This window comes from Lolium rigidum, chromosome 1 (genome assembly GCF_022539505.1).
Source record: "Lolium rigidum isolate FL_2022 chromosome 1, APGP_CSIRO_Lrig_0.1, whole genome shotgun sequence".
In the NCBI taxonomy this organism is placed as follows: domain Eukaryota; kingdom Viridiplantae; phylum Streptophyta; class Magnoliopsida; order Poales; family Poaceae; genus Lolium; species Lolium rigidum.
In genome coordinates this window covers 315744301-315758845 of record NC_061508.1, presented here as the reverse complement: position 1 = coordinate 315758845, position 14545 = coordinate 315744301, and the positions used below count along the sequence as shown (strand labels likewise).

Genomic DNA, 14545 nt, shown 5'->3' with positions numbered 1-14545 from the left:
GTTTTCATCAAAGTTTCTTCTGCACTAAATTGGACATGTTGCTTTTTGCACGCTTCTTATAAATATTGTTGCATTTTCTAAATTGTTTTGTGGACCATCGAAATAAAGTTGCAAACTTATGTAGCATTAATTGGACGGCGGAGAGGCAGACTGATCGACTCAGGACAAAAACTGACTAACGCCAACATTGGGCTTCAGCCAAATAGTGCGACATAGTCACATATCAATAGAAAAAAAAAACTTGAAGAGCAGTACACGTTCCATTCAGATCTCTTCCATTGATGCCCCGCCAAGATCCAACTAAGGCCCTGCCTAAATGTTTTCTTACTCAGCCTCCATTAGCTGAACAAACTTGTTGTTGTTTCTCGCATGGCTATGAATTTCATTAAGAAACTGGAGTACATGGTAAACAAAAAAACAGAACCTCATATCGTTGCTTCTCCCTATAGAAGATGCAACTCCAAAAAACACCAGCAGACTGCTACTGAAACTACTGACAGACAGAAAAAACTACTGCAGGTTCAGCAGGCCACTTATTAGAACAACTAGACAGTACGTTGCATCTCCCGACAGAAGATATACAAACTCTCGAGAAAACCAGCAGAGAGCAGACAGCTATCCAAACTACTAGAACCAGCAAAAAAACCTCCTCCCAATCATTTCTCCTGGAAACTTCAGAAATCCGGAGGGCCTTGGTGAAAATCTCCTTTGCCACAGTGACATCGCATCTGACGGTGAATACGTCGTCCTTCAGGTAAACCGATCCCTCTAGATCGCTCCTCTTGATGAGTTCATAGCCCTTAGTACATTGGCAGCTGGAGAAGCTGCACAGCGGGCTGGACTTGCTGAAGGAAGGCACACGGTTCCCATGTTTGTCGAGCAAACTAACCTCGAAGGTGGCTTTGACTTCATCGACAGTAGTATCATCAGGATGCAGGAAGACGGATATCCAATTGGAAACCTCCGAGCCGTGACTGTCGGGGCAGTACTTCAGACACCACCTGTGACCACCGACAGAGAACATGTCAGACGGATATCCAATCCAATTGTTCATATTACATTTTTTTAAAGTTTAATAAGGTATTTCAGTTTGTTCCAAGCTCATGTGCCCTCTGCTACAAGATGGGACATGTCGACACATAATTCCAGCCGTCTTGCTGAAATGTTGTCTTCATCCTGCAAAGTTGATTTTGTGTTTTTGCATTCCTTGGTTTTCATATTAAATGTTGTGACCAATTTTCCGCAAACATTTTGCTGCACTAAATTGGACATGTTGCATACATTCTTTTTTTGCTACATATGAATTTAACTTATGATGCACACATACATATAAAATGGTGTGGGATATTGTTTGATGTTGCATTGTTTGGACAGCGGTACATATTGAATTCGTAGTGACTTTAGTTGTACCGGTAAAGAATTGTACTACTACATGGTACGTGCTAGCCGTCACTTGCATGACAACTTCAAACAGGCCCGTCCCATCATCGGCCAAGAGGAGCCCTTTCATTCATCCCTTTAGATTATTACTCCCTTCGTCCCAAAATATAAGGCGTCTAAGGACTGGTCAAAAGTCAAACTTTACTAACTTTGACCAAATAATTAGAAAAATATATTTACATCTACAATATCAAATAGACATATTAAGAAAATATATTTTATGGTGAATCTATTCATGTTGATTCAGAACTGTAAATGTTTATATTTTTGTGTATAAACTTGGTCAAACTTTAAAAACATTGACTTTTGACTAATCCTTAGACGCCTTATATTTTGGGACGGAGGGAGTATTATTTTTTGGACAAAGGAGCCACATGGCTCTGAATTTCATTAAGAAATTAAGAAATTGGAGTATGTCTTACATGGTACAGAACCTCATACCGTTACTTCTCCCTACAGAAGATGCAACTCCAGAAAACACCAGCAGACTGCTCCTCAAACTACAGCAAAAACTAATCCTGGTTCAGCAAGCAACTTATTAGAACCACAACTAGACAGTACGTTGCTTCTCCGAACAGAAGATACAAACTCTAGAGAAAACCAACAGAGAGCAGACCGCTATCCAGACTACAGCAACCACCAAAAAACATCATCCCAGATATGTAGCAAGTAAACCCAAGCATTTCACTTGAACACATCAGAAATCGGTAGGGCCTTGGTGAAAATCTCCTTTGCCACCGTTACATCGCACCTGACGCTGAATATGTCATCCTTCAGGTAAACCGATTCCTCCAGGTCGCTCCTCTTGATGAGCTCATAGCCCATCGAATGTTGACTGCGGGAGAAGCTGCACAGCGTGCTCAGCTTTCTGAATGAAGGCAAAGGGTTCCCATCTTGGTCTAGCAAACTAATCTTGAAGATGGCTTTGACTTCATGAACAGTATTGTTAGCAAGATGCTGGAAGATGGATATGCAATCGGAATCCTTGAGGCAGTGACTGTCGGGGTAGTACTTTAGACACCAAGAATGATCACCGACGAGAGAACTTCTCGGATGCGATGAACTTGCCGTTGCCGAGCCCCTTGGTGCGGGAGTAGCCGTGGATGCGGAGGATGTGCGATCCAGACACGGCTGGGGCGACGATGGCTGACGCCGTCAGCTCGTCGCTTGTGGCACCCATGGAAGATGCAAACGCGTGTTGGAATCCGCCAACGGATCTATCACATCAAATTAGACAAATACACGCACACAAAGCCCTCCCCTTTCTCTTTATTTCTGAACTTGTTTTCTCGCGGTTACAACTTACGTCGCTGTGCATCTATATATGACGGACAACCCGACCTGAGAAAGACCTAGTCGTACATGACAACGGAACCAGGTCAGACTCTAACTCTAAACCTATCCTAAACAGACTAGTACTACACGGCTGATCAATTGCTACCTAGCTAGCTCATGAATCCCAACCGGACTAGTACTAGAACTCTATACATCTAGACCAATCCTTGGCCTTGGCGAGTACAGTATAAGCTGGAGCTCGGAATAATCCAATCCTTCCAAGGAAAGTTTGCCTCTAAAGTTTCTTAGAGCAAGTGTAATAAGTCCTAGTCAGCTGGCTATAAGGATTAAAATAATATATTCATGCTTAGGAGGACGTGGGCATAGCCCAGTAGTTGGGGTCGCAGTGGCGCACCCCAACGACCAGAGTTCAAATCCTGTCAGGAAGGAATTTCTGGAATTCTCACGCCGAGGTCCCGCTTTTACTATATCATTTAGTGTCTAGTTCCTCCTAGCACTAATTCATTATATATATATATATATATATATATATATATATATCGACGCGGATTTTCTACCTAGGGTGATAGCTATGCATAGGTTAGCAGCTGTTGGATAGTGGGGATACAACTCTCTCCAGGTGCAGATCAAAAAAAGAGCATGTCATCTCATGTAACACCGTTACAGAATTTGGTGTGTGAGTTGTCGTTTGAAAAAAACAGCCGTGACCGATGCTTGGTTGTCGTTTTGGTATCAAAGTTTGACCGTGAATATGGTTCTGGTTTTGGTAGAAGAAAATTTGAAAAAATACAACCGTGACCGATGCTTGGTTGTCGTTTTGGTATCAAAGTTTGACCGTGAATATGGTCCTCGTTTTGGTAGACGAAAGTTTGAAAAAAGAACAACCGTGACCGATGCTTGGTTGTCGTTTTGGTATCGAAGTTTGGTTGTCGTTTTGGTATCAAAGTTTGGTTGTCGTTTTGATACCAAATCGACAAACTAGTGTCGGCACGGTACATAGCTATAGGCCATGCCGAAGTCAGTTACTCTTTTTGGATTTGTTTTGACGTTTTTTGGTAGGCACGGTGAGGACAAACCATGTAACAACTATTTGTGTTTACGGCTAAAATAATGTAGCATCTTAATTGATCACGGCTTGGATGGATGAATGTGTAGCAAAACTCTGTAGCATTTTTGTACTTTCAAAATCCACGGTCACCATGCTATGATAATCAATCCAGTATCAATGTTTTTAGGTCATTCAGCAAAACTATGGAGCATCTTTTAATTTTAAAAGCCACCATCACCATGCTATGACAGTCATTTCAGTATCAATTTTTTTTTAGCTCATTGAACAAAACTATGGAGAAAAAGACACTGCCACCGTGCTATGACTACGCAAGCCAGCGCCGTGGAGGCTGTCCATCAACCGAGTCTAACACCGAGTGTAGACTGTCATTTTAATATTGTTCGACAAACAATTATCAGTGTAAACAAGAAAACTCAAAATCGTTGGATAGTGGGGCTCCAACTCTTCCCAGGTGCAGATAAAAAGGAATCGGCCGTCCATAGTGTTCCATGCCTGTTTTATAATTTTTTCCAGCGTAAAACATACCGTTGAGTCTAAAACTAGCCAAAAAAAAATAGCCTAGTGGTGCCTAACCGATGTTTGATTGTCGTTTTGGGATTGAAACGACGTTTTCTCACCTTGACGGTAGGCATTTGTAGATGTACTTTCAGAATCTTTCTTTCCAGTGTTTGGTTGTTATTTTTGTACCAAAATGACAATCTACATGCGGTATGGACGCCCCCAATAAGTAAACTTTTCCTGTTTTCCCCAAACATTGCATATGGTATGGAAAATTTTACTACATTAAAAATACGTCCGATCATATGGCGCGTGATGCCAAATTTGTTTTTGTCCGCCTTGGAAAAAAAAGCCATCCGCTACGGAATTGACAATTATTCATGAGAGAGGCACCGTGCCGTCACTATGTTGTTGTTTTGGTAGAAAAAACGACAATTTTGTCTTCACGGTCATCCATACCGAGAGTTGTTTGTTGTTTTGGTTGTGTTTTGACAAGTATTCGTGGGTACGGCTAGCTTTTCAAACGTGGTGAGCAGTCAAATGTGCTTGACCGGTGCCGGGTGTTAATATATGAATAAATCCATAAGACCAGCAAGATGGAAAGAAGTGTCTTGTTTTGTCATCAATGCTATGAACATTAACTGAAAAATGAGAAATGGAATCTCCTAACAAAACATTGATGTGTGTGTTGGGTACGTAGATGGGAGAAACTAAGTTATTTTCAAAACTTATATGAGATAGCGCGGGTGATTCTTGCTGATAGGAAGGACTGTATATTTTTTAAGGCATAACAGTCGTGAGAGAGAATACTTTTGGAATTGTAACCAGGCAAGTAGCATAATGTTTTTAATCCGAACATAACCGGTCAATATCTTAAGGGGTGCATAACTTGGGAAAAAATAACAAGTAGAAATAACAACCACGTTTCACACGGACACATTATACATATTGGGCCAGGAAAAAAAGGAATGAAATGAAAATCATGGTGCCGGGCCGTTAAGGTTCTTCTCTTCGTCGATGAATTGGATGAATTGAGCTGGTAAATTGCTGGAGTTGTTTTTTAGATGCAACAAGTCAAAAAGCAGCTCTGCTGGTGTTGCACGATCCTCCTGCGGCTGTTAAAAAAAACAAGGTTATCAGTTAGATTGTGCACCCCAAACAAAGCTCTACTTCATATTTGAAATTGACCTAGGAAGAAATGAAAATTATTAGGTGGACTCGAATTGTGATTCCTTGCAGTAGGTCGGAGATAATACCGATGTATCTGTAGAAACCTCTAGAAACCTCTTGCACCTGTAGTATGTAGTGTATGGTTAGACAAAAAAATATGCTCGTTGGTGGGGAGGAGATGAAGAAACTATCATTGACTTACACCATGGTAGCGGAAAGAAATCTGCCGGAGAGCTCGCGGAAGCTGCTACGGTCCCAAAAGATACAATATCATCCGGCATGTTGTCGAAGCTAGCGTCTGCATCCGCGCAGATGCTCATTGAGCTCATGCTATAAAATGAAAAGAGAAGCAAAAATGGGTATACCGACTTTGCTTGTTCACCAGTGAGTAAATAGACAACCGTACCGTGTCAAGATTGTTGTTTTGGTTCGGACCGTGACCGTGACTAGTTTGTCGTTTTAGCACGGACCGTGACCGTGGCTAAGTTGTCGTTTTGTTTCGGACCGTGACCGTGCCTAGGTTGTTGTTTTAGCACGGACCGTGATCGTAAGCAGTTGTCATTTTGGTTCATAATTTTCATGGGGTTATTCTCAAATAAAAAATGAAAAATGGATTGATACCGGTTGAGTTATATTACTATACTAAACTTCAACAACTTCGATTTTTCTCAGAATTTTGGATTTACTTTTATGTACCTGTCCTGTTGACACGTGTTCTTTTACGTGCTGTTATTTTTTTGTGTGCAGTTTTGATGGCGTTTTGCAGTTTCGTCGGATTTATTTCTGGGTGGTTGCTCGCATGGTGGTGGTTTCTATTTCAAGCCTGGGTGAGTGTAGCACATTCTTCTTTCTGTGCCGCTGTTGCTCAACGTGGTGGGGTCATGAGCATGCGTGTGGTGGGGAGGTCGTGACACGATTACCTGATTTACTGCCATATTGTCCAGTGGGTTCCCTTTTTGTCTTCATTCTTACTTTTCTTCCTCTCACCGTCTGGGTTGCAGGCGAGGTCGTGAGGTCCTCGGGGCTAGCGGGCGGGTGACTGGCGGCCGGTGGCGGGCGGGAGGCGACGGCGGGAGTGAGGCGACCACGGCGGAGATATCCTCCGTGGTGCGGCGCTCGAGCGTGCAAGATCGGCATCTATGGCATTTCTGTCCCTCCACCCCCACCGTTCTGCCCCATGTCCAAGCCTCCTCCCCTTGATGCGGTGGTTGAGTGGAGACGGCGAACGGCGGGAGCCCTCGCCAACCTCTTTGATGCTGCTGCTGTGGTGTCTGCGGCAGGTGGCCGGCGATGTCCCGTCGAAGAGGTCGAACAAACTGTTGCCATGGCGCAACGCAACGGCAAGCCGTGCCAGCCACGTCGTGGCCCTGAGCGGCCGCTGAAGCCGGCGGAGGACCCGACGGTGCCCGCCGACAGAGATCATCTCGAATTGCTGGCGATCTAGGGGAAGCCGTCAAGATGAACCGTGAGTCCGTGACACCACGCTCTTCTCCATCTGTATCCGCCGTGTCTCCGCCCATGTCCTCACCTCTGACTGCTCCCCTGCTCTCCCCCACGCCCCCTCCTCTTGGTGACAAGTTGTGCCGCTCCTCGACGGCTCAGTTAGCAAGCCCATCAAAGCCGTCGACAAGGGCCTAGCCGCCGACAAGGGCCTAGCCGCCGACAAGGGGAGGTCCTGACTCCTGAGCATCGGGAGCACCTGCGCGGGGGTGCAGTTCGTAGGCGGCAACGTCGAGCTGCGTGGTGGCTCCTTAGTCGCCGTGGGGATGCGCCGCGACGCGCGGCCACGCTGCCGAGATGGAGGCCTCGTGCGCCGCCGTGCCGGTGCGGATGCTCGCGACTGGACCGGATCAGGGTCAACTTCAACGCTGCTGAGCTCCGGCTGCCGGTGCACCCACGTCTCTCCGGATTACTGTGCTCGCTCGCTCGAACAGTCTTGGCACGACCAGATGCACTCAGGCACACACAGCGGTGCGGTAGCCCTAGCGATTGCGGCGGTGACTGGCCGGAAGAGGAACAGTGACCAGCAAAAATTGCGGCTGCTACCAGCAGGAAGCTGAGCACATGAGCAGCGGCCAGCGTCGGCAGAGCAGGCTGCAGCCTGCAGGCGACCGCGACGGTAATCAGCCGCATAGCAATTAACAGATTAGCATGTACTTTTCACTTCTTCACTTTTCAGGTCATATATTGCATTGGGATTTTTTTTACAATGAGTACCTAGCATCCAGTACCCGGTGCCGCCATTGCTGGGGTCGATGGGAATTTGATGTGGAAATTATTGACTACTTGTGCGTGGTCGATTCTCCGCAGAAAAAACCAAATCATAACTAATTCGTCGTTTAATCTTGCCTCTGACAGTCTGACTAGGTAGTCTGGCAACATATTTTGTTGCGTCAGTTTGGAGTCGTCGGTATAATCTGGCGCTGATGGTTCCATCATTGAAGAATTTGGGCAGCTAGCCATAATTGTGGCATACTCTCTGTAGTTGGTGGATTTTGCCTTAATCAATAGCCATTTTTCATGCTATGGATCAGTAGCCAGTTTGTGGTTTCACGACCTTATGGTTGACACTTGACAATTGATTGAAATAATGTGGTAAATAGGATTTGCGTACTGTTGGGGAAACAAATAGGCAATCTAGCACATCTTATATCGCAATAACATGCCAAGTTCACCTTTTGATCATACAGTAATTCAGGTAGTTAGTTCATTGTTTATGGTTGTCCATGGGGTAGAATTTCAGACTATCTTCTTGAACTGAATTGTGCACAACGTCCATTATAGTAACTATGCGTCAGATGGCACACTTCCAATATTCACAAGTGATCACGTGTAATTTTTCCAATCAATTTAACTAGGTATTTATGTACTGCAGGTTCTTGTGCATTTTTTTAACCGCGTCGGGCATATTTCAACAGAGAGTTATTAACCTGAAATGGCAGGCTATAATGGACATGGAGAACAAAAGAGAAGAAGCCATGTTGATTGTGTGCCCACTCTGATTATATGTATATCCATTCTCTGTCCATTCTGTGTGCCCCTTTATATTTGAACTTTGATAAATCTTTGCACCTACATCTGTATAACAACCCATTGATAATTGCTTTCAACCATATTCATACACCTAGCTTCCTTCAGGCATTTCTTTATGTACACTACTCTCACATCTAAGTATTTTGTTGACGCCGTGCAATCTAATGGATATTTGCTACGGCAAACAAATTTAAAAAGCGGAAGCCATCGAGAAAATGAAGTGCCAACTAGACCTCCTCATAAGTTGTTTAATTGATTATCTAAACCTTATTTACTAATTCTGGATAGATAAGTTAGCTATATGAAATGTGCTTCTAGATCCTCCATGTTCCAGTAATGGCACAAATTCATTTATATTATACCTAATGTGACTTTTTTGTTTGCGATGAAAACTACAGAGAGATGATAGGTAGAACCACCTCTATTCACCTTTGCACTTTCTTGAAAAGAAGGTAAGAATATCTCTTTTGTGAGGAACACTTTCAAAATTCTCCTTTTTATGCTACATAATTGCAGTGGTCAATTCACAGCTGATTGTCCGTATAAATGACTTTGTGTCTTATCCAAATCAACTTTGATTAGAAAGATATTGTCAGCATGCCTGCCTAGGATCTATCCATGTTTTGTATTTTATTTCAGTCTTTGCTACAATTAACAATAGGAAAAGGAAAGGAAAACGCATGAGAAAATCTCATTATTTTTCCTCATCTGTTCATATTCTTTGATTATTTTCTAAATTATTTTTTCACTCTGCTACAATTAATCGATATATTCTGCTTTTTCTAGCAATTCAAACAGTCCTGCTCAAAGATGTGTCAGACCATCTGGGAAACACACATATCGAGAGACTACATAAATTATATAAGAAAGTTAGGTTCCTAATGGTATGCCACCAGGTATATATCACATACAACATCTTTAGTTCAGTTTCCCTTTTTTTAAATGACCACTATTCAATCATCTCACTATTACAGGGAGGAATCATGGAAGGCTATGTGTACCTAAACAAGTGCATAGAACAATTTAGGGAACTAAAGGAAGGTCTATCTACCCATTCAAATAGTTCGTCTTCTCTGCGTGACCAACCTTCATGTAGGCATGGTCGAATCTTAGGTTCTGCAGGTGAATCTGTTGACGGTAATCTATTCTGTATTGTGATACATCGACGCAACATATGCAGTGTATACTTGCCACATTACAATCTTAGAGAACGACTTGCTGCTTTACAGTAGACTTGCCGCTTTCCTAGCATCTAAAAGGACTTATTCGGTATCTTACTCTTTTTTTTTTGCGAGAACGGTATCTTACTCTTATGATCATAGGGTCCAATCACTAAGGCGCATGATGCTCTGAGACATAGCAAACCTAAAGATTTAAGAGGTTAGCTTTCTTTTGTTCCCATGTCTTGGCATTATTTTAATAAATTATGTATAATATGAAGATTTTTATTATCTTACTCTGATATATCTTAGAAGTTAGAACACCAAAACCTTGCGGATTCAGGAAAATGACCAGATGGTTGTCAAAACAAAGAGTATCCAAAGAGCTGAAAACAAAATGAAATGAGTTAGCAGCTGTATCTTGGTGAAATAAATGCAAAGCCAAACAAATATGAATGTTGTTGTTAAAGACGATATGTGATTGTCCAGAGCGGCGCAACCAGTGTCGTACTCAATGTTTTATCTAGCTCGCCAATGCGCAGGGTTCTGATGTCATTGATTTTATTATAATGGAAACATACAGTCCATTTTGCGAACATAATAAATCGATAATAGCATTGTCAAATAATAATGATAATTTTCCTAATATGGTGTTCTATATTCAAATCACCTATTGTCTCATTTCAATTACTTTGTTCAGTTATCTTTAGTCTAATTATTGTAGGCCTGGGTTGGAAGAAGCAAAAGAAAGCTAGCTAGATATAAAGAATGCCAAGAGATTGCTGGCACTCCTACATAAACTGCATCTCTCACCCTGTCGTCCTTGGAAATTATTTTGTTGTCTTATTAATCCATCCATAACATGTGTTTGTATGGTATTTAGAATTCTTTGTTTCCAACAAATTAATTCCAAAGTGTTCTCCTGACTTATGGTAAATAGAATCTGTTGCTACATGTGACTATATGAGTTATCAGTTTGAACCAAACTGGGTGTAAAAACAATTTGTTGGAAAGAAAAACATATAGACGTATACAAGTAGGCGGATATCTGGCGAGTTTTGTTTGGTCATGTATTATTCTTACTGTTCAAAATAGCTATACAACACCTGATTACTATTGAGAGTGGAAAGTGTAGTCCAGGGCTGGAAATGTATTTGGTTTTCTTATCTTTTTTTATTAGGTCTTCTTTTCTAATGGAACAAGCTATACTTTTCTTTGTAATACTTAAAATTTCATGTGCCTTAGCCCGTTATGAAAGATTGCTCTATGTTCAACAAGTACCATTATTTTGCTAATCATACGATTCATATCTTGGTCATGTACAGGTAATTCATTTATTGAAGCGATAGTTTGGTGTCCGGACCTGAAGGACATTCTACAAACATGCATATGTAATTTTTTTCACCAAGATGATGTCTCTTATCAAATTCCATGTTGGTGTTCTCTGGGGACAATAGTGAGTCTAAACATGTGAGTTCCTTGAAAACATGTGAGTTCCTTGAAAGCACTACGTTCATATCTTGGTCATGTACAGGTAGTTCATTTATTGAAGCGATAGTTTGGTGTCAGGACCTGAAGGACATTCTACAAACATGCATATGTAATTTTTCCGCCAAGATGATGTCTCTTACCAAATTCCATGTTGGTGTTCTCCAGGGACAATATTGAGTCTAAACATGTGAGTTCCTTGAAAGCACTACGTTACTCTGAAGCTGAAAGTGTTGTGATATCTGCCTATGCTGATATAGAATTAATTGCCGCTTGATTTCTGTAGTATTCACCATGCATGGCTTGGTCGTTTTGTTTGAAACCTTGGAGTGACCTGATATTTACAATTTATGGTCCATCAGTTTAGGAATTAGTAATTGTTAACATTGTGTGTTCATATAAAAACATATATAAGTAGGCAGATTTGTGGAGAGATCATGGCTGCAATAGCATTTTGTTATTCTATATATGTTCCTATGGTTTAATATGTCTCCATATCTGGGCATCATGTTTGCTTTATCTAATACGGAAATAATCAAAATGCTTGAAAATGGAGATACATGTATTGCATATAGGGCTGACTTCATACTGTGCGGGATAGAGTAGTTTACCAGTAACATTGTTCCACACTGCATAGCTAAATTTGCATTTGGTCATCCTATCCTTTTTTTTTTTGAGAATTTGGTCATCCTATCCTAATATAGAAAAATTGCCCCATTGATCTGACAGTTGCATCACTGACCAGCTAATCTGGTTAGACTGCTACAATTTCCAGTTCGAATTACATGTGGACATTTGCAAGATGCATGAATGTTTTCATGTAAAATGAATTGCCACACAAGCCAAAATTTTATGCCATTAATTAAGTACATTCATTTTCCATTTTAAGTAGCAATCGTATGATGTGACCATAAAAGAAGAGCTAATGGAGAATATTGGGATGTAGGAGCAACCCAGAAAACACCACGCCTTGATACGATCGGCAATTATGCTTGCTCTCATAAGAACCTTTTTTTAGATGCACGTTTTTATGTCAAGTAGGATTATGTCAGCCAACCACGGTCCACACTATTGTAGGCAACCTCATGGAAATGAATGTACAAATCTATGTAAATCTACTCAATGGATGATATACTAAGAAAAGTTTGAATTATAAATCTGGTTAATTTCATTATCAAATTTACTCGCAACACAGCCTCCCAGACAACTCACCTTAATATTCAGACAAATAAAGACACAACATTCCTTTTCTCTATGCGGCATGCCACCGTGTATACACCTATTTGTACAGAAACTACCTATACTGGAGGGTTGCTTCACAATAGATTCCTCTCAGGGGAAATGCAAGTATGATAGAGATAACTTGATGGCTATGCCTCTTATAGTTCGTGAAAAGATAAACCATGAACAACTTGCTATTTATGACCAGATAATATCGGCGGTAGTTAATCAAGTTGGGGTTGTATACTTTATGTCCGATCATGTGTATGCAGACAACTGATGCTTTTGTTTTTTCTTTGTTTCAAGGGTGCATTTCAGCAAGACATTGCATGGGTTGTGCCATCCTTTCCTTACGCCAGCTTCGGAGCAGCTGGAGAATGTGGACTCTGCAATGAAGTTTCCAACGGTTATCTGTAGTGTCTGGCTGGCCATTGTGTTTGACCTAAATTTCATTGAAAGAATCAAGGCATGTATACATACTTGCTAATTTTCTGTTGATTTTTTTAGCAATCGGTGGTGGTTTTATTTCTGTTGTTTCATTTATGTTGCTTGCTAATTTACTGATGAAAATCTGGAACAACGAAACGAACCTTACTAGATGGTAACCTTTTCTTCGGATTTTGTGGCCAAACAACAAATTACTTTTCACCTTACCTGTTCATTTTGCATTGGGCCTACATGAAAGCAAATTCTTGGTCATTCATTCTTTAGATGCTACTATTCTATTCATCTGATGTAAACTGAACTGGTCATCTGCTTTGTATGGTACAACCGTGTGTGTTTTTACGTGCAATTACCATACAGGTTTAGCGGTATCAGTATACGCATCTTCTTTAAGCTACGACCACCAAAGATGATTTCTGTACTCCTAGACTAGATGTGTGTACTTTATGCCAGCATACCCCTTAAACTATCTAGCTGAATCTGAATAACACAAGTATCGCTGACTTATACCCCACTACTGAAATAAAATCAAATGATATCATTATTTGCCACACATTACTTCTACTTTTTTTCCTTCCACTACACTACCCACACTACCAAAAATTACCATCAGTCCTCACCATATGGCGCGGCGTGCCGCCGCGCCAATCATTGCTAGTTGTCTCTAAGATATTATCGTATATGACCGTTGTTTCAGCTTGTAAATAACAACCAAAACAACAATTGGTTACGGTTATGGGTCTCCTTCCAGCAGGCTGTTTTGATTCAAAAGTTGAAAAGAATATATATTAGTTGGCTGCCTTTACGAACGTTGACCAGTAGTACAACCCGTGACCATGTGTAGTTGTGGTTTTGGTATCAAAAAGCTGAAGGAAATGGCGCCGGTTGTGCATGCAAGCGGTGCCTAACGGAAGTGCATGTCATGGATGGAAAAATGGGCTAACACCGTGTGCTCCCTTTGTGCTCCCTATAGACGATCTAATGGTTGGATGTGGGTGCATAGCTACACACCATGGTAGCCCACTATTTCCCATATATATATATATATATATATATATATATATATATATATATATATTCATGCTTAGTTGGAGGAGAGAGAGTAGGAGAGAGACACTACTAGGAAAAGGGCAATCAGTGGCGCACCACTTTTACCCATCAGTGGCGCACTAGTGGTGCGCCACTGCTATCACGCCACTGCTAACTTTTAGTAGTGGCGCACTAGTGGTGCGCCATTGACACTACTAGCTTCATGGTGCGCCACTACTAAACGTCTGAGGTGCGCCACTGGATAGAAAAAAGATGCGCCACTACTAAAATTTGAAATTTCTAGATCTGGATCTGGATCTGGATCGGGATCTGGATCTGGATCGGGATCTGGATCTGGATCTGGCACATTTTGTTTCGAATTTTTTTGGCTCGTTATTTTTCTCGTTCTTGTTGCTAGAATTATTTGTGCAATGTTCATTCTCATTTTTCTTAGCCTAGCCGCCGGTGATGATGGATGAGGGACGTAGGAGAGGTGAAGAAAGGTGAGGAGATGTAGGAGAGGATGAACAAGATGACGAAGGCCAGAGGTAATGGACGCTAGAGGGTCGCCGGAGGGTCGTCGGAGAGTAAGGTCACCGGAGGTCACCATAGTGGAGGAGCTCGCCGGAAAGTAAGGTCACCGGAGCTCGACATAGTGGAGGAGGTCGCCGGAGTGAAAGGAGGAGAGGAGAGGAGG

The 14545-nt window shown here is 41.8% G+C and overlaps 2 long non-coding RNA genes across 3 annotated transcripts; both read left to right on the top strand.

The window, feature by feature from the left end:
* Positions 1–7549: 7549 nt before the first annotated feature.
* LOC124684207 lies at positions 7550–9359 on the top strand. Its single transcript, XR_006996945.1, has 3 exons — positions 7550–7592; positions 8349–8958; positions 9293–9359. It is a non-coding gene; the product is annotated as an uncharacterized LOC124684207 (long non-coding RNA).
* Positions 9360–9768: 409 nt separating this feature from the next.
* On the top strand, positions 9769–12883 carry LOC124684206. Of its 2 annotated transcripts, none has more exons than XR_006996944.1 (4): positions 9769–9886; positions 10992–11136; positions 11236–11344; positions 12682–12883. It is a non-coding gene; the product is annotated as an uncharacterized LOC124684206 (long non-coding RNA). The 2 variants fall into 2 exon arrangements; XR_006996943.1 differs by having other exon boundaries at positions 10992–11155.
* The last annotated feature ends 1662 nt before the right edge of the window (positions 12884–14545 follow it).